General features: G+C 41.6%; 1 protein-coding gene across 3 annotated transcripts in view; it reads right to left on the reverse strand.

The window, feature by feature from the left end:
* htr2cl1 (5-hydroxytryptamine (serotonin) receptor 2C, G protein-coupled-like 1) overlaps positions 1–22,070 on the reverse strand; it is a 272,524-nt gene that overhangs the window by 117,635 nt on the left and 132,819 nt on the right. For all 3 annotated transcript variants that reach the window (XM_049569308.1, XM_049569307.1, XM_049569306.1), the window contains one exon: positions 777–917. The gene's annotated coding sequence lies outside the window, so the exon portion shown is untranslated. The remainder of the gene's footprint in view (positions 1–776; positions 918–22,070) is intronic.

Consider the following 22,070-nt stretch of genomic DNA (forward strand, 5'->3'; position numbering starts at 1 on the left):
TGGCATACAAACCTGTGTGTGTGTGTGTGCGTGTGTGTTTGTGTGTGTGTGCGCGTATTTGTGAGTGTCAGACAAGTTCACCCAAAATGTCAGTGAGTGGGCCGTGAGAAAATGCAATGAACTCTCACTTATCAAATATCAGCAGACACCACTTTGCTAACTAGCACACGGGCTGGAGAACAAACAACTGAGCTAATTAATGTGAAGTCGTCAAAGTTGGTTGGAAGCTGCAACTTCAAATGAGAGAGAGACAAACAAAGAGAGAGAAGAGAGGAGGTCTGTGTGCATGGGGCATCCCCCTTAAATAGACACCGGCAGATTCAGTGGGAGATTCAGAGAAGACAGAGGTGAAAAAGACAAAGGAAGAAAGGGGAAATAAAGCATCCACCGGAGAGGGATAATTACAAACTCTGAGTGTGTGTGAGAGGGGGAGCATGTGAGTATATTGTATGTCTGCTTGCGTGTGTTTTGTGTGTGTATGTGCCCTTATGTGGGAGTTTTCGAGCTCAGGGACAGTTGGTGCCACACAAAGCTGAATGCTGATGTCTGGATTCAGCATTAAACAAGCCCACAGCACCTCTGAGCTCTCAGGAGCAGAGCTACTGCATGACATTGGACTGTGTGTGCTCGTCTGAGAGCAGGAGAGCTCATTTATGTGTGTGTGTGTGTGTGTGTGTGTGTGTGTGTGTGTGTGTTGGAGCACAGTATCCGAAACTGAATTCTTACGAACAGCTGAACCTAATTTTACCTCAAAAGGAGAAGCTGTATGTACTCACCATTGCCGAATGCTGGTTTGATCTTAATGTGGAACAAGTCCCCTCGGATCAGCTGTCTTAGTCTGCTGTTGCATTCACGGGAGTATTGTTTGGACTTTCTTCAGAATAAAGGCTCTGAACATCTGACGTATGCTTTTGTGTCTGAAACAGAAAGACAAAGCTCTTGAGTTTAACAGAATATGTATCCAAAGGTGTTGTGGCATGCTACTAAACTAATATTCAGTGTCAAGTAACACTTCAACAGTACAATTATACGCCAGTTCGTATTATGTCAACCGGACGGTTGAGGCAGAAAGATAGCATCCATGGAGTAAAGGCCATGGGTAGTCAGGGAAGGTCCAACAGAGATCCAGTGTTCTGGCGTATCGAAGTATAGCGCACAGTCAAATGCAAAGAGGCAGTCCAATGTGATTAGTCAGCTTGACTCCTCACCCTTTTAATATGTTCGATAAAGGGTCCCCAGATTTTAAAAACTTGATGAGGGAGTTAGACAAAGTGTCCCTGATTTCTTCAAGATGTAGACAAGAAACCATGTAATTTAGCCATTTAGTTAAGCAAGGAGGGGAGGCTGATTTCCATTCTTGCAAAATAACCCTTCTTGCTATGACCATACCAAACATAAGAGCTTGCGTGTAACGCAGGGGAAAGAGTCAAAGAGTAATCAGAAAAGCCCAGTATCACAGTGAGAAAATCAGGGACTAACTGTATGCTATATATGTTACTATATAATTGAGATGTGGCTGCCCAGAAATTCCTGAGTTTTGGGCAAGACTAAGTTCCTAAGTTCCCCACATCTGATTTACACCTGTCACATGTAGCAGACAAAGAGGGTAATATTCTGTTTAATTTGGCCTTGGAGAAATGCAAGCAATGAATGACCTTAAACTGAAGTGTCAGGTATTGTTATATGACAAATTTCCACACTTAACACTGAACAGTCCTTGAAGTCAGCTCTTCCCTTGCAATCCCGCATAAGCAGTGAACAAACCTCATCTATATTGGAACTAGAAGCACAATTGGATGGTGCAGACCATCCCATTGGCTTGGTTTCATTCAAAAACAAGGGAAGAAGACAATGAGCCAACCAAAAAATTAACAAGAAACACCTGAAGGCCCTGTCTGGCCATATTAACGAAAGTGAAAAAATGACTTCTGTATCTGCCCTGTGATGTGTATACACTCCAAAATTCAATAGGTTCTTCCTTGGCCCATGGTACACTCTTCCACTAAGTTTCATAAAAATCAAGCAAGCAGTTTTTCGGTCATCCTGCTTGCAAACAGACAAACAAACCCACTGTAAACATAAGCTCCTTGGTGGAGGTAGTAAGGACAAGAACCACTCTTACAATACAAAGCACAAAAGCACCAAAAATATTCATTACACTAATGGCATGTTCTATGGATAGTAATGTCAGCCGGTCCACCACTTTGCTCCAGACTGAAATGTTTCAACATGATAGTTTGCTATGTAATTTTGTTCAAGTATTTTTACTCTAAATCTAAGTTCTGCAAGCCATCTCGAATCCAACAAGGTTTGGTAAAGTTGATATTTGCAGCTTGGGTTCAGGCCTTAAATACATATACTACAATCACATATTCAATGTTACCATTAAGTGTTACTTTCACTATATTGAAATTACAATAATTAACTGTGTATTATACAGTTATTCATGGAGAATTTTTGTAAGAAGTCAAAAATTGAAGGGGGAACTTTAATAGTGAGTTATCGGGATGTGGTCACTGGACATGACGCCATCTTGGCAAAAGGTTTGGAGACATTTTCTGCTTTTTGTCATCTTGTTGTTTTAGTGGTGGTGATGATGTGGTCTTCAGCTGGTGGTTAAGTTTAAAGTAGTTCTTTAACCCTTTGAAATCTTGAGCAACGTCACTTTTCTTGTGCTATTTTCAGACGCCTTTCGCAAGTATTCAAACCTTTGTAACCTGAGAAAATTGATTTAATTTGTTTCTAATTTTCTTTTATTACTAGTTTCTTGCTAATTTTTTGGGTCATTTTTTCTTTCATTGCTCACTGTCCCCATTGTTCCCTTGTTTTTGAATGAAACCAAGCCAATCTGCTCAGGTAACAAAGGGGTTAAGGTAAACTGATAAATTTGTATTGCCTTATTCAGCAGTTGCTTGCTGACTTTGTATGTTTGTCAGTGACTAATGCTAAGTAACGAGAGCTATCCTACCTAACATTAATGTCTTCACATTTACAGCTGGTCTACTATTGATTAATGCTACATAATGGAAAGGCTGATGACTTAGAGCAGCAGATTAGGCCAATGTGAAATGTGTACCAGCATGTGTGTATAGCTATGTATATGAGAAAGGGCGCTGACATTAAAATATTAGCTTTGGCCATTGGGCAGTGTTCTGGTTGAAAGATTTTTATTGGTTGTCAGGGTTAAATGAATAAGGCTGCATTAGGCCAGCACTATACTGTATATTAATAGTGTACATTGCCCTCCTTTACATTAACAACTCATTTTCCTCCCTTGAGAGGAACCATTTGCAGTCATCCATTCTCATTCAGGACGATAAACAGCCTCAGCACACCGGGCTAATCCATCACCGTAAACCTGAAGCCTTCATTTAGTTTTGTCAAAGTGCTGGTTTCATTGTTACTTCATTATGCCTGAGTTGAATGTTTTCTTAGGTGTGTGCACGTTATTTCACACTCCGCTTACAGTCAATCACCTGACACTCAGAGGAAGAGGTGAAAGAGTCTGAGAGGAAACAATCCATCACAAACATGTCGCCTCACAAACTTTATTGTCTCTTTATACATGGTGTCTTTGTCAGTCTGGTCAGCAGTTCAAGCAATTTCAAGCAAGGTTTGGCACTGTAAAGTTTGTGTCTCGAAAAGGACACTAATATAAATATTAATAGTGCATGTACACATTACATTCATTTCAGAGTGATTAAAGGGAACTACACCCAGCTTCAAATTCATAAATTTACTTCCTGTGGTCTCATGTTGTCCAAAAATATTACAAAACATGAACAACTCTCCCCAAATTCCAAAAACTAGAGGGCTAAAACTCAACTTTGTGATGTTAGTAAGTAAAAAATCTGGAGCTGCTCCGTAGACGATGAATTGGGCAATATGTCATAGATGATGCTGAGCGCACCCAGAGGAATGTTTTAAGTATATGGGTATTTCCTGTTTCAGAGCTACAGTAGAGTAAAGCTCATTGTGGGTGGAAAGAAAAAGAAAAACAGTCTGTGGGTCCACTATATCAGGCTCCTGTTCATTATGGAGAGCAGCCTCAGACTTTATTGCTGATGACATCACAAGTTAAAGACATTCTGCTCTGATTTCTGGCATTGAGAGAGCATAGGTCATGTTCTTATCTTCTTCTCTTCTTCTCTCAGCCATGCAATATACTGGAATTCTTAATTTAGGTAGTGTTACCTTTTAAGGGAGATATAAACATGCTTGAATGTATACACCAATCAGCCACAACATTCAAACCACTGACAGGTGACGTATCATCTTGTTTTAATGCAATGTCTTGCTGGGAAACCTTGGATCCTGGCATTCATGTGGATGCCACCTGACACACACCACCCACCCAAACACCCTTGCAGACCAATTACCAACCCCCCTCCTCATTGCACTGGCACTTCCTGATGGCCAGGACAATGCACCTGCCACCCCACAAAAATTGTACAGCAATGGTCCAAGGAACAAGTGCTCGAGCTGTCAAACTGACCTCCGAATTCCCCAGGTCCCAACCCAATCAAACATTTGTGGGACATACTGGTACCTTACCTCGCAACCCACAAGACTCAAAGGATCTTCCGCCAAGGCCCCAGAGCCAGACACTACAGAAAACCCCCCAGAGGTCTTGTGTCCATGCCTCGACAGGTCAGAGCCAAGTCCGATCCAAGGAGGCCCCAAAGAGGATCAAACTTGGCTCTGGGATACCGTCACATCCCATGGATGGTCGATCAGATTTGGATAAGGGGAAGTTAGAGGCCAGGTTGATGCCTTGAGCTCTCTGTCATGTTCTGGTGGGGGGTGAGGGGTAATGTGGTCCGCAACAGTGTCTGAGTGGGTGGTGTGTGTCAAGTGGCATCCACATGATCTAAGACTATGGGTTTGTTTTACTCCTGTATATAATGTAACGAGGCTACAGCCATACCAGCAGCTGTGTGAGGCTTTACTTAGGAACAGCTGTGCTTTAAGAACATCAGTATGCTCACCAATTCATCCTGACAGGAACATGAATTTCTGTATACACAAAGTTAAATATAGCACTTTTCTGGTCATAGCAACCACTCAAAGTGCTTTATGCTCCAGGCACCATTCACACATTCACACACACATCCACACACCAGTGGCCGAGGCTACCAAACAAGGTGCCACCTGCTACTCATTTAATTATTCACGCACACTCACACAGGGTTGCCCAAGGACACTTCCAACATGTACACTGCAGGGATCAGATATCGGCCAACGGATTGACCATCGACCTTCTGATTGGTTTGTTGAGATTTCAGTCTGGATCAAAACTGCAGACCAACCAATACACCAACATTGCTATCCCTGGATCCAGTCCACTTGCTTGGCTAATACAAAACATTTACCAGCTTCAGACCAGTTAAAGGAATAGTTCTGACTTTTTGAAGAAGGGTTGTATGAGGCACTTATCAACAGTCAGTGTATTACCTATAGTGGATGGTGGTTGGCATGTCCCCAGAACATATTTTTAACCACCTAGCTAATGTCCAACTTAAAAAAATCTACAATAGTTCGAGCGTGTGCAATTCGTACGTGCTATATCGTAGGCAACTGGACTTGCTTGCGTTGCCTACGATATAGCACTTACGATTACCATGACCTGGATGACTGAGAATCTCCACCGACGAGTGTATGCTATACTGCGAGTATTTTAACCACTTTACCTTTCATCCTGTTCCAATGGTGACGCCATTAACGGATTCAGCTCCTGATCTACGCTCTCTTCAAAGCCAACAGAATCCGTTGACAAAAACAGTAATTTTGGCTCGCTGAACACAGTAGCTGCTGGTCTACCAATTCATTGATCAGTTAGTTTGTGTCATTGTGAGACTTTGGCAAATCTAACTATCGAACTAATTGCCTTGAACGCCAAAGTCCACACTCCCAAGCAGCGGTAGACCAGCAGCTCCTGTGTTCAGTAATGTTAAATCATTGTTTTTCTCAGTAGAGTCTGGCTTTGAAGAGAGCGATATAACAGCTTCAGTTCCCCTTCCATAAGGAGAACAGTGGAAATACTCTCAATATAGCCTACACTTGAATTGATTGTTTCAGATGGTACTTTTTTAGGTGGCTAAAATATGTTTTCTTGGTGACCCCAGCCACAGCAGCACATTCCTTAACTTGCTTGTTGGACTCCAGCCTACTTCTTCATACTGGAGGCGTGCTGACCGCCATCTATTGTAGGTAATGCATTGGATATGTACCTCATACAACCCCACTTCAAAAGATCCCAACTATTCAGTAGTCTTTTAGATGTTGTTGGTTTGTAATATTCGGGCCACTGTAAAAAGTACCACTTTGAATTTCCTTGTCCTTTGAAGAACCAGTACCTAAATGGTCAAATACCCTTACAATCCCCCACAAACACACTTCACTGTGTGTATGCCTGTCTGAACAAAGATTTTAACAACCATAGAAAAGACTTCCATCTCATTATTTAAAGAAAACTCAAAGCTGAGTTGGTCCTATTTGGGATTTTGTGCATTCATGTGTGTCCCATATAGCTGGAAAACTCTATACTTGTATTGACTTCTAAAAAACCCCCACCAGATATTGATTCCCTGTCGTCTTTCCCTCTTTTTTACAGTTAATTGTTGAAAGCAACACTGAAACTGAGTCCAGCTAAGATCCCCCATGGCAGCCACCTTGGACCTGCACTATTATCACAAGCCGCCACAACAAGGAGTACAAGGGTCAAAGCCGTAACAGCGGAGAGCAGGAATTAAATTTGTGTTGTAACACTTTCACATTCATGGACAGCGGAGAAGTTCTCAGTATAGATTTCCAGATAAACTTTTTAACCTTTATCTATCTGGGGAAATAAACAGCCTGCTTAACATTCATACAGTAACATGCCTGGGTGCTGACAAACTTTACTGCAAATGCATAAAAGAAGGGAACAGGAGGAACAAATAAAGTTTGCTAATTCACTAATTAGATCCCCTGTTACTGCCAGAGTTGGCAAGGCTGCTCTTTTTGGGAATGGAGCGTGCCTCGAACCAATCAAAAAGCTCTGTTGAAACAATAATAAACAATAAACGCTGTGTGCTCTCCATTGGCTTCCCCTCCATCTTTAAACAGCTTTAACGCCTTCAGAGTTGTTACATAAGCTCTCAAGAAGCGACACTCAGCCTCTGATGTAACAGCTCTGAGGGTAGAGAGCTCTCAATCTGTAAATTATCTAACTTAATTTTGTTTCTGAAAATCATTGAGATGCTATTATGGAGTCTGAAGTCAAAACTCAGCATTTATTGCAGTGGGGAAAACACTTGGCCTGCAGCCTCGATGCCCTTTGGGAGAAAAATAACAGTTTAATTGATCTAATATATGGCATTATTTAATTATAGAAACTTAAGTTCAATTTGAGGTCGCATTAGATGCATAATAGATAACTTGAATATGTTAGTGCTGTGTGGTTGGTTTTTAGGAAATTAAAGAAGAATTCAAGTGTTTTGCAACTTTAATAAAGTATTATTATTTTGTATATCTTTACATAGCTTCTCTTTTAATTCAATAGAAAATCAGCTTAAAGCTTGTGGGAAGGTAATCCATCATAATGAACATTTAAATGACATTTGCTTTTCACTCAAGGCTACCTTATCACTGTGTGGTAGTGCAGATGAAAAGAGTGACTGAATTGAAAAGTCAGGCAGTGTGGTGCATTCATGTGTCAGTGGGTGCAGTCCTTGTAATGTAGTGTTTTAGTCTTGTCTTTACATTCTCATGACTAAAGACTGACTGACGTGCACCTATGAAAATATTCTCTTCAGAAATTGTATAACTTTAGTGGCTTTCAGTGAACTTATGAGGTTCAACATGCTTTGTACTTGCCGTGTGTTTTTCTACAGCAGTAGTCACATACTGCATCTGTCTGGGTTGAATGTTCTCCGCAAAGAAAAAGCTCCAGGTTCCCTTTTCAATAAGTGAGGCCAAAGTGCAGCTACTAGTAGAACTCATTATTTAAACCGGGAGGACTTTGAGGACAGGGGAGTAGATGTGATAAAGCAACATTTTTTAAATGCTTTATGAAATCCATCAGTCCAATCCAATATTTATAGACGTTGTCTAAAAACATTCTTTTACACTTATGGCCTGGGAGCAGTAAAGAAAAAGTCATGGGGTCATGAAAGTCATTAGGATTCATCCTTTGGAAACCATACATGTACAATTTAATGTCAATCCATCCAGTAGTTGTAAAGATATTTCAGTCTGGACCAAAGTGAAGGACATCCAAAGAGCCATGCTGCTAACGTGGCTAAAGGTCTAAAACTTGCTATCACTTCTGCTCTTATCTACAGAAATAACATCAGTGGTATTAAAGATGGTACGGAACAGATTGCGAGGGATATTAAACCGTCCAGGCGTCACGGGGGGAATGTTTGTGCATAATTACATCTCTAGGTAACACCTCTCTGACAGCAGCAGCAATTAAATCAACAATACAGTCATGTTGTGCAGTATAGAGCCACTTAAGTGTTACAGCCATTCACAATATGTGCAGCAGAAGTGACGATCAGAGTTAGAGTGCATCTCATAAAGCGTCACACACAAATATGACACACAGGGCACAATGCAAATGCTGGCTGCTGTGGGCACTGGGAGGGTTTCTGTTTTACCTGCGAGTAAGAGAGGAACAGGCAGAAAGAAAGAATAAGACAGATTGCAGCATTGCAGTGGAGACTGTGGAAGAGGAATACATGAGACTGAGATGGAGATGGAGAAAGACTGAAACAGAACAGGAAGAGGTCGACGGAGAGAGAAGAAAAGCAGTTTGGTGAATTTTGTAATGATATGCCGCAACATCAGATGGGAAGGAAGATAGACTGTAGCCAAGAGCAGACAGACGAGAAGAGATGGAAGCCTGAAAAACAGATGGGACATCCCCCCCACCACACACACACACACACACACACACACACACACACACACACACACACACACACACACACACACGGATGCTGTACTACACGCATGCAGGAATACTTTTTTACTGATCATACACTTGGACCAAAGAGATAGTTTTTTAAATATAAAGGCACAGTTTAAAACAAATTAGAAGCAGCCAAGTTGCAGTGACAGTTTATATCCATGTAGACAATGCTTAAAATATGGATGTTGTTGCAGAGAAACGTGGATGCTTCACACACATCTTCAACCAGGCAGCAAAGATCTATACAGTCATCACAGTTTCAAGATTGGCACCTGAGATTAATCACTAATTCAGTATCTGACCAAATGTCTCCCCTTCTGTTCCTGAGTTATGATGCTCAATAATGGCCAGAAAAAAATATGAAGTCACAGTGAAGCTGACTATTGGCACCTTTTGGACTGACATTGTCATGACTTCAACATTTTATGCTATTAGACATTTGTGCAAAATTTTGTCATAATTAGTGCATGAATTCTTGAGTTATGGCCAAAAACATGTTTGTTTAGGTCACAGTGACCTTGACCTCCACAAAATCGAATCACTTTATCCTTTGGTTCGAGTGGACATTTGTGCTTAATTTCAGGGAATTTACTGACAGCATTCTTGAGATATTGCTTCACCAGAATAAGACAGACACAAAGTCGCAGTGACCTTGACCTTTAACCAACAAAACCTAATCAGTTTTTCCTTGAGTTATAGTGAACATTTGTGCCAAACCTGAGCAAATTTCCTCCTGGCATTCTTGAGATGTTGCCTCACTAGAATGAGATGGTCACAAGATCACAGTGACCTTGACCTTCAACCAAACATAATCGAATTTGTTTATCCTTATGTCAAAGTGGAAGTTTGTGCCAAATCTGAGTGAATTCCCTTTAGGTGTTCTTGAGACATTGTATTCAGGAGAATAAGACAGACCAGGTCACAGTTCGACTTTAGACCACCAAAATCTAATCAGTCCATTCTTAAGTTTAAGTGGACGTTTGTGCCAAATTTAACTAAATTCCTTCACTGCATTCTTGAGATAACGCATTTGCAAGAAAGGGGGAAATGGACAGACGTACGTACGAACAGACAACCCAAAACCATAGTGCCTCTGGCCACAGCTATCGCCAGCATGGAGGCATAATAAACTAAATAGAGTCTCCATATACAGTGGACCTAACACACACACACACACACACACACACACACACAGAGCGCTCATCATGCAAACACTTTATTCCGCTCAAGTAGCTTTCTGCTGATTGCATGCTCTCTCTTCAGGGATCTCTTCTCTTCGTTTAAGTCATTAATGTACAATCAATACAATTTACATACACAATGGCAATGCACACAAGTGTGCTCATACACACACACACACACACACACACACGGAAGAGGGAATGTTCTCTGCTTTGCTGACAATCAATACTGACATCCCAGTTAACCTTACAGACCAGTGTTTGCTGATGAGAAGCTCAAATACAGCAATCATAATTTCCATCCGAGAGCATTAGTGGCATTAAATCACGTTCAACCAATCCATACATGGACATCCCCTTTACATGCTTTAATTTCCACCAAATGCTGAGTCATGATTTGATCCTCTATGAGATCAGGCATTGAACTCACTCCACTTAAATGACCAAAACACATCAATTTCACTGAGCGCCCTCACTGAAACGTTAAGTCATGATCTAAAAAGCTTTAAGTAAAGGTGACTAAGCAGAAAACCACTCCAGTTTTACAGCCACATAAATATGAAGCACTCAAGGTGATCTATAGAAAGGGCTTCATTAGTGACTGAGCAAGACCTCACCGCTAACGACCTGCCACTTCCTGTGCCAACAAGAGCAATTACATTCATATGGTTTTAAAGTTTTTGGCAACCTGGTCACTTCCGAGCTGATCTGAAAACAGTCCATCACTGATGATTTATCTCATCCAGTATGAATACGGGCCAGTTTAGTGAGAAAGCGTTTGGATACACAGCATTGTTAATCTGTTGCGCTGACAGCTTGGTTGTATGGTGGGTAACAGTTGGTTGGCAGTTATACCGCTTGAATTAAAACGATAACACATAGAAAGTTCTGCATTTTGTCCATAGAAGAACTGTCTCTTATATAACTCATAAAATGATGTATAACTTAAGAGTTTTTCAGGGGGATGGGGGAGCCCTTCTGTGCAGAGTTTGCATGTTCTCCCAGTGTCAGCGTGGGTTTTCTCTGGGTACTCCAGCTTCCTCCCACAGTCCAAAGACATGCAGGTTAACTGGTGACTCTAAATCGGCCGTAGGTGTGAATGTGAGCTTGAATGGTCTTTATATGTTAGCCCTGTGATAGTCTGGCGACCTGTCTGGGGTGTTCCCCACCTCCTTCCCAGTGTCAGCTGGGATAGGCTGGAGCACACCCACAACCCCCAACAGGATAAGCTGAACTAAAAGTTTTGGACTTGGGACTTGACTTGGAACTTGAGCGCAAAGATAAAGAAATAAAAAAACTTGTGTGTGATCTTCCATGCACAAACAGCCCATTTTGATGTTGGGCCCAAGTATTAAAATGGAAAAGGTCAGATCCGGTCGCCATTATCATTTTTATAAGCAAACAAAGTACTGTGACTGTTCCGTTGGGACTTGGCATCCCATGTCTCAGTTTGGCTTCCAGGGAAAAAAAGAGATCAATGATTTTACTGTGCATGTGGGGTCAATAAAGACATCACTTAACCTATTCAATATATCGGATAATGAATAATGGGCCTGGCTTGGCTTCAAGGAATTTTATAGAGGCTACACCCTCTACATACACAAATACTGAATATCAATATTAAAAGAAAATTCCACCAAAGATCTACCTCTTGGGTACCTGTTGGCTTAGTCAGTGGCTCTGCAAGTTTTGTAGCTGCTCCTTTCTGTTCTGTTTCAGTTACAATGGAGTTTAATGGTGAGTAGAATCTTCTCAAAACACTCCTGCAGCGCTATTCACAGGTCCACCACTGAGTTGTACACGTTCAGTGTATTCTGAATACTCATAGTTTCTCTAAAAATGTGACATAACTGAGGCGGTGCATCCAATTGTTAGTATCATATTGAGACTCATTTGACAGCTTGCACTTATCTAATTTTCCTTTTAGGTGAGACTCTAGAAACGAGACAGTTGTAAGAAAATCCACACAATGATCGCTGTGAGACTGAACTATGCATATTTCTCAGGCTTGACAACTACGATGAATAAGACAATACACAAAATGGAGATGTAGCTTAAATGACAAAAGCAAAGGCTACAAGCAGTAGAAGTAGCTATCAAGTCTTGCCTTACAAAAAGTGACTTAGGGTGCTTTCACATCTGTCCTGTTTGGTTTGGTTCAATAGAACTCAAGTCCATTTGCCCTCTAAGTGCGGTTCGTTTGGGCAGGTGTGAACACAGCAATCGCACTAAGTTGCGCACCAAAACAACCAGACCAAGGCCTTCTTAAAGAGGTGGTCTAGGTTACAAACAAACCCTGGTGCAGTTTGTAACCAGCACACGTTAATAGTCCTGGAGGATTATTAATGTGCACCTCCTCCTGTACTGCCTTAATATGCACATTCAGCACATCCAATGCATCAAAACATTGTTTTCTAGTTGGAGCCGCGCCTCGTTTTCAAACTGTATGGTTTGACTAAAATGAACAATGACAGCAATATAGTCCACGATGACCAGCGCTAAAATCAACCTGCGTAGTTGTCCCTCCATTGTGACATTAGAAAGTGTCACATTTATCTTGCAAGTGTACTCTTCTTCAACGTTTTGTTTACTTCCTGGATTTTTTTATCATGGAAATTCTGACCAATCAAGAGCAGCTTCGTCACACAAGGCATTTTATCTGGCCCGCTTGTAAATGCTGTTGTGAGAGCACGAACCAACTCTAGGCAATTATACAACTCTAACAAAATCAGTCCTCACTTCGGACCAAAGCAAGACAACTCTAGGTCTGAAAGCACCCTTAGAAATGAATGACGCCAATCCACAGCATTGTTTTCCTTGACCTGGGGCATGCTATGCTTGTTGATGAGCCTGCCAGCCCTGCCTTTTTGCATTTGCATACTGAGATGTTATCACAATCCAGACAGATAATCAGGATAATAACAGCACCTATTGATACCAGCGGTAAATGCATAAACCCTGCTTAAAATTTCTTTATCCAGATCCAGACAAGGATCACTGGTCAAGGACCTTTTCTCTAAAGCTTTTTCTGTAGTTCTCAGTTTGTACATCCGTGATTCCTTTCCTCACCTCCTCTTCTCGTGTCTTTGTCCCCCCCACCTGAGATGCAAGCAGAGGAAGTGAGGAAGAGACACAAGGAGAGAGGAGTCGAGGCAACAGGCATTTGAAGAAATGAGACATCTGTGCTTTGGAGCTGCTATTTAAAAGTCAATAAAAGATGACATGTGGCACAGCTGCATCATCTGTTCATTGTTTTGTTCCAGCTTTATTTTTATTGTTTCATTTTATATCTGTCAGATGAGTAAAACAACACCCATGACAACTTCTATTTTTACTTTTAATTCAGTTCGCCATAGTATATTCCAGCTGTGTCACAGCTCTTTTATACATTATTGGTGCCGAAAAGACTTAACGCAAAGGATAGCCCTCAGCAAGCCTCCTCTCTTTGGGCGGCTGTGGCTCAGAGGTAGAGTGGGTCTTCCACCTATCAGAAGATCAGCGGTTCAATCCGTGGCACCTTCAGTCCACATGTTAGAGTATCCTTCTGCAAGACCTAGGCCATTTAGAGGATGGTTTTCCCAAGTGTATTAACTATAGATTGTTTCTGAGCAATTTCTAGAACATAAGTCCTTGCCATCCAATTGCCGAAAAATGCAATTCTTACAGAAATCGTTCTATCTCTGTGAAGTAGAGCGGGTCTTCGACTAATCTGAGGATCGGTGATTCGATCCCTGGCTCCTCCAGTTCGCATGTCAGAATATCTTTGGGCAAGACCTAGGGCATTTAGAGGATGGTTTTCCGAAGTGTATTAACTATAGGGGGTTTCTGAGCAATTTCTAGAACATAAGTCTTCACCATCAAATTGCCGAAAAATGCAATTCTTACAGAAATCGTTCTATCTCTGTGAAGTAGAGCGGGTCTTCGACTAATCTGAGGATCGGTGATTCGATCCCTGGCTCCTCCAGTACATATGTCAAAGTATCCTTTGGCAAGACACCAAACCCTAAATTGCTCCCAGTGGCTGTTCCATCAGCTTGTGAGAGTGTGTAAATGGTTACTGAGTCGCAGGTGGCATCATGTATGGTAGCCCACCAGTGTGTGTATGTGTGAATCTGACATGAAGTGTAAAAGCACTTTAAGTGGTTGGAAGACTAGAAAAGCGCAATACAAGTCAGTCCATTTACCATCTCTCCTCAAGATACATTTAAGGAATTGAGGCACCCTTCAAGATAGCACGCTGAGAACGATTTCTGGGTCAGGGGCAGGAGGACGGAGGAGACGAGGATGCATGTAGGAAACATATGAGAAAAGCCCATGGTGTTTGTGTAATGGTGACCAAACCAGAGTTCCTCCTGGGCATCATTAAAGTTATGCATGCACTGTTATAGCTCTTAAGCTCCACTGGAAGTAATGTGGTAAGCTCAGCAGCAGGGGTTGTTTTTCATTGAAGTACTGCAACTATTTTACATCTTAGGGCATACAGGAGAGTAACAAGCACAAATGTCTCAGCTCACACCTTCCTGCACATTGTATACTGCTACAATACGAGTAAATACTGCACAAAAATGACAACTCAAAGGTGGGGACTATGGAACCTGCTTCTACTGAATCTTGTGTGAAACACTCACACTCTTCTTTGTCGAGATTCAGACTGGCATGCAGCACGAGTGTGACAGTCATTTCATGTCAGCCCATTATTCCTCTCTCCTCTCCCCTCTCCTCTTCATCGTGGTTTCTCTTTTCTCCTCCTATCTCCTCCCCTCCTCACTGTCCCTATCTCTCTCTGTCTTCCTCCAACTCCATTATTTCTCCATTAAAATCCAGGATGACCCGTGTAATTGCCTCCAATGACTGGGTCCTAATGAAAAAAACACATTGCATTAGTGGCGAGACGGCGTTTGTGTGAGGCTGTGTGTGTGCGTCTCTGCATGTCAAGCTGCCGGGCCATGACCAAAGCAGATAATATTCTCTGTCAGACCTGCCTGTTACACCCTTTTAACTAGTATCTGTGTGTGTGTGCCAATCTGCTGCAGCCCTGACCGATGCAGATAATATTCTCCCAGACCCCTTGTTCCACCCTTTTAACCCTGCTGTGTGTGCGATTGTGTGACTCAAATTGCATTCATAGACATGCATAAATATGAAGTCCAAAGCGCCCGTGTGAGTCAGTTGATGACAGAAGAGAAAGCATTCATGCGTACCACATGTGGGAGTGTACGCGCATGTGCGCGAGGGAGAAAATGAAACGAAGAAAAGAGCAGCGAGCATCGACTATAAATGAAAGAAGAGGGGGTGGGAGGAATTTTGTCAAACAGACAGGTCCTACGCTATATAGATGTTCATATATTGATTCAGTGGCTCAAACGCACGCAATCATGCATGTCAAAAAAGCTTTCTCTTTGATTTCTCAAAGGCCAGGGTTGAACACTGGGCGTAAAATGAAACTGAAGGTAGGCGAAGCATCGAGGAATGACTTAAAAATTCAGAGCACATACAGTAGCTACACAGTCGTGTTTATCCTGAGCAGGATGCAAAGAAAAAGACAGTCAGAGGTTATATAGGATGGGGACGGCTTGGATACATTCACTGCAGTCTTGTTGCAGTGATCAAAATATCAGTGTTGCATTGATGCTGCTATAAACCAGAGTTCAATATCTAGTTTTATGAATGTTTCATTCTTGCACCAAATGAGCTCCAATAGATTCACATAACGTGTCTCCTCCATGAGGATCGATTGTGTGCAGGTGACAAGTAACAAATAAAAATGCTATATTATGTGTGTGCATGTCCAAACCCCCCAGTTTGTCTGCACTTGAGAACTGCATTTATGCAAAATGAAAACAGGAAGAACAGCAACCACAGCAAAGCTCAAAATGCACTAAAGGAACAACTTGAAAACCCCAAATGATGTCCAGCATTGCTTTTGAATTGCTGGCTCCATTTAAAGCAGACAGTCCTCTGCTTAGAAGCCATGCAGAACTGGCTCATACAGCTTCTAGCAAGCTGGTCATTTGGCTGGATTCTCTAAATAGCAAGAAGGGCTATATCAGGGATTTCTTTGAGGGGGTTACGCCTGATTTTTTGATGACCAGATGGATTCGGGTCATTTTGAAAAATCTCGGTCAGCTGTCTCATACTTGGAGAGGTTCCACAATTGGACTTTGCACATGGCTGCTATCGAAGACTCTGCTACAAATAGCAGTAAGCTTGTTTTTTAAATTAGTGGAATAATATTTTACATCTCTTGGTCTGGTGTTCCATTGACTCAATGAGCTTTAGCACCTGTATTACAAAGGGGTATCTATTAAAAGGGGGTCAAAGTTTAAGGTTTTTACATTTTAATGTTCATACATAGTACCCACTGCCCACCCTCCAGTCTCCACTGGTTAGCTAACATTGGCCCTGCACACCACCTGTGTTGGGTGGGAACTAGCTAGCTGAGCAACTTATTTAGTGATTACCGCTAGTTCAGTCAGGACAACTTTAGTCAAAGAAAACTTTATTGCCATTAGCAGTATTATATTTGGCGGTATGGCTCTGTTCTGGGGCCTCTCTGCTTTTCCTAGGCCTATGCAGGAAGCCTAAGGTGCAGAGAGCACACCTCTCTGCCCTTCCACGCGCCTACGTGGAAAGCCTTAAGGCAGAGAGAACAAACCTCCCTGCCCTTCCATGCGCCTACATGGAAAGCCTAAGGCAAGAAGAGCAACAGCAAAGACCTCCCCAGGAACAGAAATGACATTGATAAGTCAGACACAGCATGAAAAGGAGGAGCTGGGGTGGAGGCAAGTTGCCAAGCGGCTTGCAGATGAAGCAGCAACAGTAGGCAGGCCAGAGCAGTTTAAACAGGGCGCCCTGAATGAGATTTGCCAATTGGTTGCATAGGAAGGAATCATGTGATCTATCAGCTGACTCCCTTCCATCAATCAGCTGCTCCATCAGTTGATTGGGCTGTTTGAGATCAGCTGATGTAGCTGCATGTTTTCCCCTTAACTGTACATCTAGTCTTTCTGTCAAAATGTGTTTTTGGTTGAATTGGCTGAGGGATGTCTGCAGATTCCTAGAGTCATATGGATGATGATGACATCACATGTTTACAGCCAGTTAATGACAACAGCGTGATGGTTTTGACGCAATACTGGAGATGGAGAGACGCCCTGTGGCTACAAATTAGGTTGGAAGAATACAACCAACCTGAGGAGGCCAGGTCACCATCCAGCTATTTATGCCCCAGTAAAGTAGCTAACTAACGTTAACTGATAAGTCCTAATGTTACAACTTTAAGGGATAAAAATTACAAAAACTATAAGTATTAATCTTTAAATTATGACTAAATCCAAAATAGCTGCCAAAGTGAACACTGTGTAGAAGTTGTACGTTTTGGCCATAAGGAAGGCTAATTAAAGCGTTTAGCATTACAAAGTACAAGATTAATACAATTACACAGTGTCTTCCCAGTTTACTGCTGAATCTGATTAATCTGGACAAGGCTGTCACAATTCAGGTTATCAAGATATACTCAGATAAACAACATGTAAAGTAGAGGAAGAACTGTGTGTCCTGTATGTCTAAAGGTTTGGGCACTTAAAGGTTGATGAAGATTATATCCATTTCAAAAGAGGGACATAGAGTAAGTGAAAGATGGTCCTCTACCTGATTGATTCAAGAGACAAGTTATAAGAACCTAAACTCCCACGTGAGGAGGAGGAGGGCAAATCTACCTTAAGGCAAAATGGTGCATATTAGCAGTAAATAAATAAAACAGCATACTGGGATTGACAGCACTGCAGTCCGATTAAACTTTAATACATGTGGGGACATTGCACCACTGCAGCGACAAGTCATAATGAGATACAGTACTGCCTATAGAATATAAAAACAGCTTTCCCTCATCTTACTCTATCTTCTTTATCATCCCCATCCTTTGTGTGCTATATCTAATACAGCCAAAATGATAAAGAGAGGCAGGGTTTGAGAGTAAAAGAGACTGAAAGAGACAGAGAGAAAGATATTAAAGAAAGGTCATGCAGGAAATAGATAAGTCTAGGAAATAAAGTAGAACTTGCTGTCTTTAGTAAATTATTTGTCCGGACCACTAGATCCTTCAACCCCCACTTTTGAGTTTCAGTTTTTCCATTTCTCTTTGACTACAGCATTAATTTATTCCTTTTCTTTCTTTCATTCTTTCTATTTTTTTGGTCTCTTGCATTTCACCCTTCTTGACTTCACTTGCTCTACTTTGTTCCCTCAGGGGTTGCAGAGGGAGATTAATTCTCTCTCCTCGCCACTGCTTCCTCAACCAGTCTTGCATCTAGTTATCTACATTTCTCTTTGTATAGATGTAGAATATGTATGTATGCATGTACCAATCTATCCCCTCTGTCTAATATCCATTTTCAACCCAATCTGACAGACTTAATATTAGCATTGTATGTTTCTGAAAACCACAAATATGTTACATGTGAACCTTTCAGATGTAGCAGATATGTTAAAACTTCAAATTTTCAATTTTATGTTGGAACAACACTTTGATTAATGACGCGTTGGGTTTAGGCACAAAAACACTTGGTTAGGGTTAGGAAAACATCATGTTTCTGCTTAATACCTGGTTCGGTTACTTCAAACATGTATCGACAAATACCTGCTTTTATTGCTACAAACACAGCTGGAAATGTCTTAAAAAATACCAGCTATTGTCCTTACATACATGTTTGGAAATGTCCCAGACTCTGATTAAAAATTACCCATTATTGCTGCTGTAAACATGGCTGGAAATGTTCTGCACTTTTTTAAAAAGAAATTACCGGCTTTTACTGCTACAAGTACAGCTGGAAATCTAATGAAATCTTGTGAAAAGCAATACCTGCTTTTGTAGCTGCAAAGATGGTTGGCAATGTCTTATACTACCCTATACCTGTTTTGTTGCTGCTATAGACATGGTTGGAATATCCCGCGCCAGCTCAGTGGCCTAGTGGTAGAGTGTCGCCCTGAGACTGGGAGGTCGTGGGTTCAATCCCTGGCCGGGTCATACCAAAGACTATAAAAATGGGACCCATTGCCTCCCTGCTTGGCACTCAGCATCAGGGGTTGGAATTGGGGGGTTAGATCACCACATGATTCCCGAGCACGGCACCGCTGCTGCTCACCGCTCCCTCAGGGGATGGGTCAAATGCGGAGAACAAATTTCACACAATCTTGACAATCACAATCATACTTTTTTAACTTTAATTAAAAAAAAGAAAAAGTAGCAATTCTTGTTACAAATAATGTCCCAAACTATCGTTAAAAAAACCACCTGTTTTTGCTACAAATATGGCTGGAAATGTCCTGAACTATTATCAAAAAAATACTTGCTTTTCTGCTATCAACACAGCTTAAATATCTCAAACTTTTGTTTAAAAAAATACTTGCATTTCTCTCCACAAAAACGGCTGGACATGTCCCAAATTTTGTTTAAAAAAATACCTGGAATCTTGTTACAAACACAGCTGGACAGCTGGTTATGTCCCAATCTCTCGTTAAAAAAACATAACCAGCAATTCTTGTTATAAACATGGCTGGAAATGTCCACAACTATCATTAAAAAATACCTACTTTTGTTGACACAAATATGGCTGGAAATGTCACCAACAATCGTTAAAAAAATACTTCTTTTTGTTGCTACAGACATGACTGGCAATGTCCCAGACTGTTAAAAAATACCTGCATTTAACTCGGTAAACAAGGCTGGAAATGTCAACTCTTGTTAAGAAGTACCTGCTTTGTTGCTACAAACATGGCTGGAAAAATGTCCCTAACTCTTGTTAAAAAACACTTGCTTTTCTTGCTTTAAAACAACCACTGTTGCTGGTCTCAAACAGTGGTCTCCTGCTGTCAACTGCTTGGCAGCCATTTTTTCTAGGTGTCACAATCCACTGCCTACTCCTCCTGATGAGCAGCTCACCTCATATACATGTAATCATATATATGAGGTTTATTCATTCTTGCAACATGTCCTTGTGCAGAAAGGTAATGCCAAAGTAATGACAACGCCAATATTTTAATGTGGCGACTGGACTGCCATTTTTCTTCTTTTTGTCTCTCCTCCTCACTGCCTTGAGCCGTCTTTCTATACTTTGGGTGGAGGATGTATGAGGGCGGGCAAGAAGTTCTGAAAAAACATCTTTAAATCACTCCTTTTCTTCTCCGCCTCTACCTTCCTGCTCCTTAGTCCTTCATCCATGAATCCCTTTATTATTTTACTCTCACTTTCTCTTACACTTGACACCAATAAATCTCTCTACCCCCTCCTCCTTATTCTCCCTTTTCTAATTTCTGGCAAGCCACTTTTCTGCCATTAATCTCTCGCTGTCCTTAAATCTTCCTCAGGCCCGCTCTCCCTCTGTTTGGTCCATTCGCTCTGTTTCTTCCCCATCTTCCTGTAAAGCCCTATATCTCCCTCCTCCTAAAAATCGCCTTGTCATTTCTCCGCCGCATTGCCTGTCCTTTTCTGTTTATCGCCGCATCTTCCTCGTGCCACCTTCTCCACTTCCCCGGGTGAGCAAACAGTGGTGCTTGAAGCTTAGGTTCATCTTTTGTGTCCAAGTGAAATGGGATCAGAATCTAGTAATCATAACAGTAAATAATACACATAAAGCGCTTGGTGCTTATTTCAAGGAATGCATGAAATGTATTTTTTATATGCTGACTCGTCCTCCTCTTGTCTTATCACCAATGCACAGCCTCAGCAGTAATCTCATATCACATAGTTTCATTTCAGAGAGTTTTCCGCAGTCATATTTCTTCCCCGACACTTGTTCTTCGTAAGAAAGATGTGAATGTGAACCAACACGTCTTTGATTTTGTCTAATAAGTCAAGCGCACTCTGCCGTACATCACAGCTTTGTTTTTTGCGCTTTGGCATGCCAAGACTTGTCTAACTTTATTTCCTCTCCACACAAATATCTGCTCTATCCTCACTGCATCTTTGTCTGAAAAATGAGTCCAAACACTTTGCAGAGTTTTGTAATGAGTAATACAGTGGCAATCTGCCATTTGCTAAAACGAATGCTGGCATTGACGGAGAAAGGTTCACACTTTGCACTCTGGAGCTAATTGTGTTCCAGTTAATAAGGACATTTTGTCAGGATTAAATTTGATCAGAACCGTTTCTGTAGATTTATCTGACTCTTTGTGCTTCTTGGGGGACGCAATCATACATAAAATACATGGATAATCAGTGGCAGATCTTCCTATTGGCAACATAGGCAGCTACTTTGGGCACCAGCCCCCGCACCTGAATGCATATAGACTGAATTGGCAGATTAGACAAAAAACATAGCACTTCTATAATTACTACACACAGCCAAGGCTCTGTGCCGTTTCCAGTGTGGGTCAATCGGCAGAGCAAGGCATCAGGGCATAGATCAGTTTCAGGCCAGGGGCTGACTGCATAATGAACTGCTGTCGGAGCAAATCTGGCCTCAACAATGCTCAGAACTAAATGCTACCAGCGTGCAAACATGCTCACAGTGACCATCTTAGTTTAGCATGTTAGCACATAGACAAATCTAAAGATGAAAAGTTAAAGGATCATCAAAGTTGTCAGAATTCATCCTGAGTGAGGCACGAATATCTGTGCCAAAATTCATGGCTATCTATCCAGTATTTGCTGAGATATTTCAGTCTGGATCAAAGCAGTGGAACGACCGGCAGACAGGTCAACACTGCAATCATTTGAGCCAAAAAATTAAAAGGCTAAAATGACATTTGAATGTGTTCAGAGGCTGGTATCTCAAGGTCAGGCTGAACACGCACCTCTTCTACAAATAAAACTGTTCAGCCGCACAGAGATCCAAATGAATGGTGCATTCAGGTGCTCCTCCTCAACCTATGAAGTCAAACATTTCCATTTTTATCACCAGGAAATTGCCCTCAAAGAACCAAAAAAGCATAAA

This window comes from Epinephelus fuscoguttatus, linkage group LG23 (assembly GCF_011397635.1).
Source record: "Epinephelus fuscoguttatus linkage group LG23, E.fuscoguttatus.final_Chr_v1".
Classification (NCBI taxonomy): Eukaryota; Metazoa; Chordata; class Actinopteri; order Perciformes; family Serranidae; genus Epinephelus; species Epinephelus fuscoguttatus.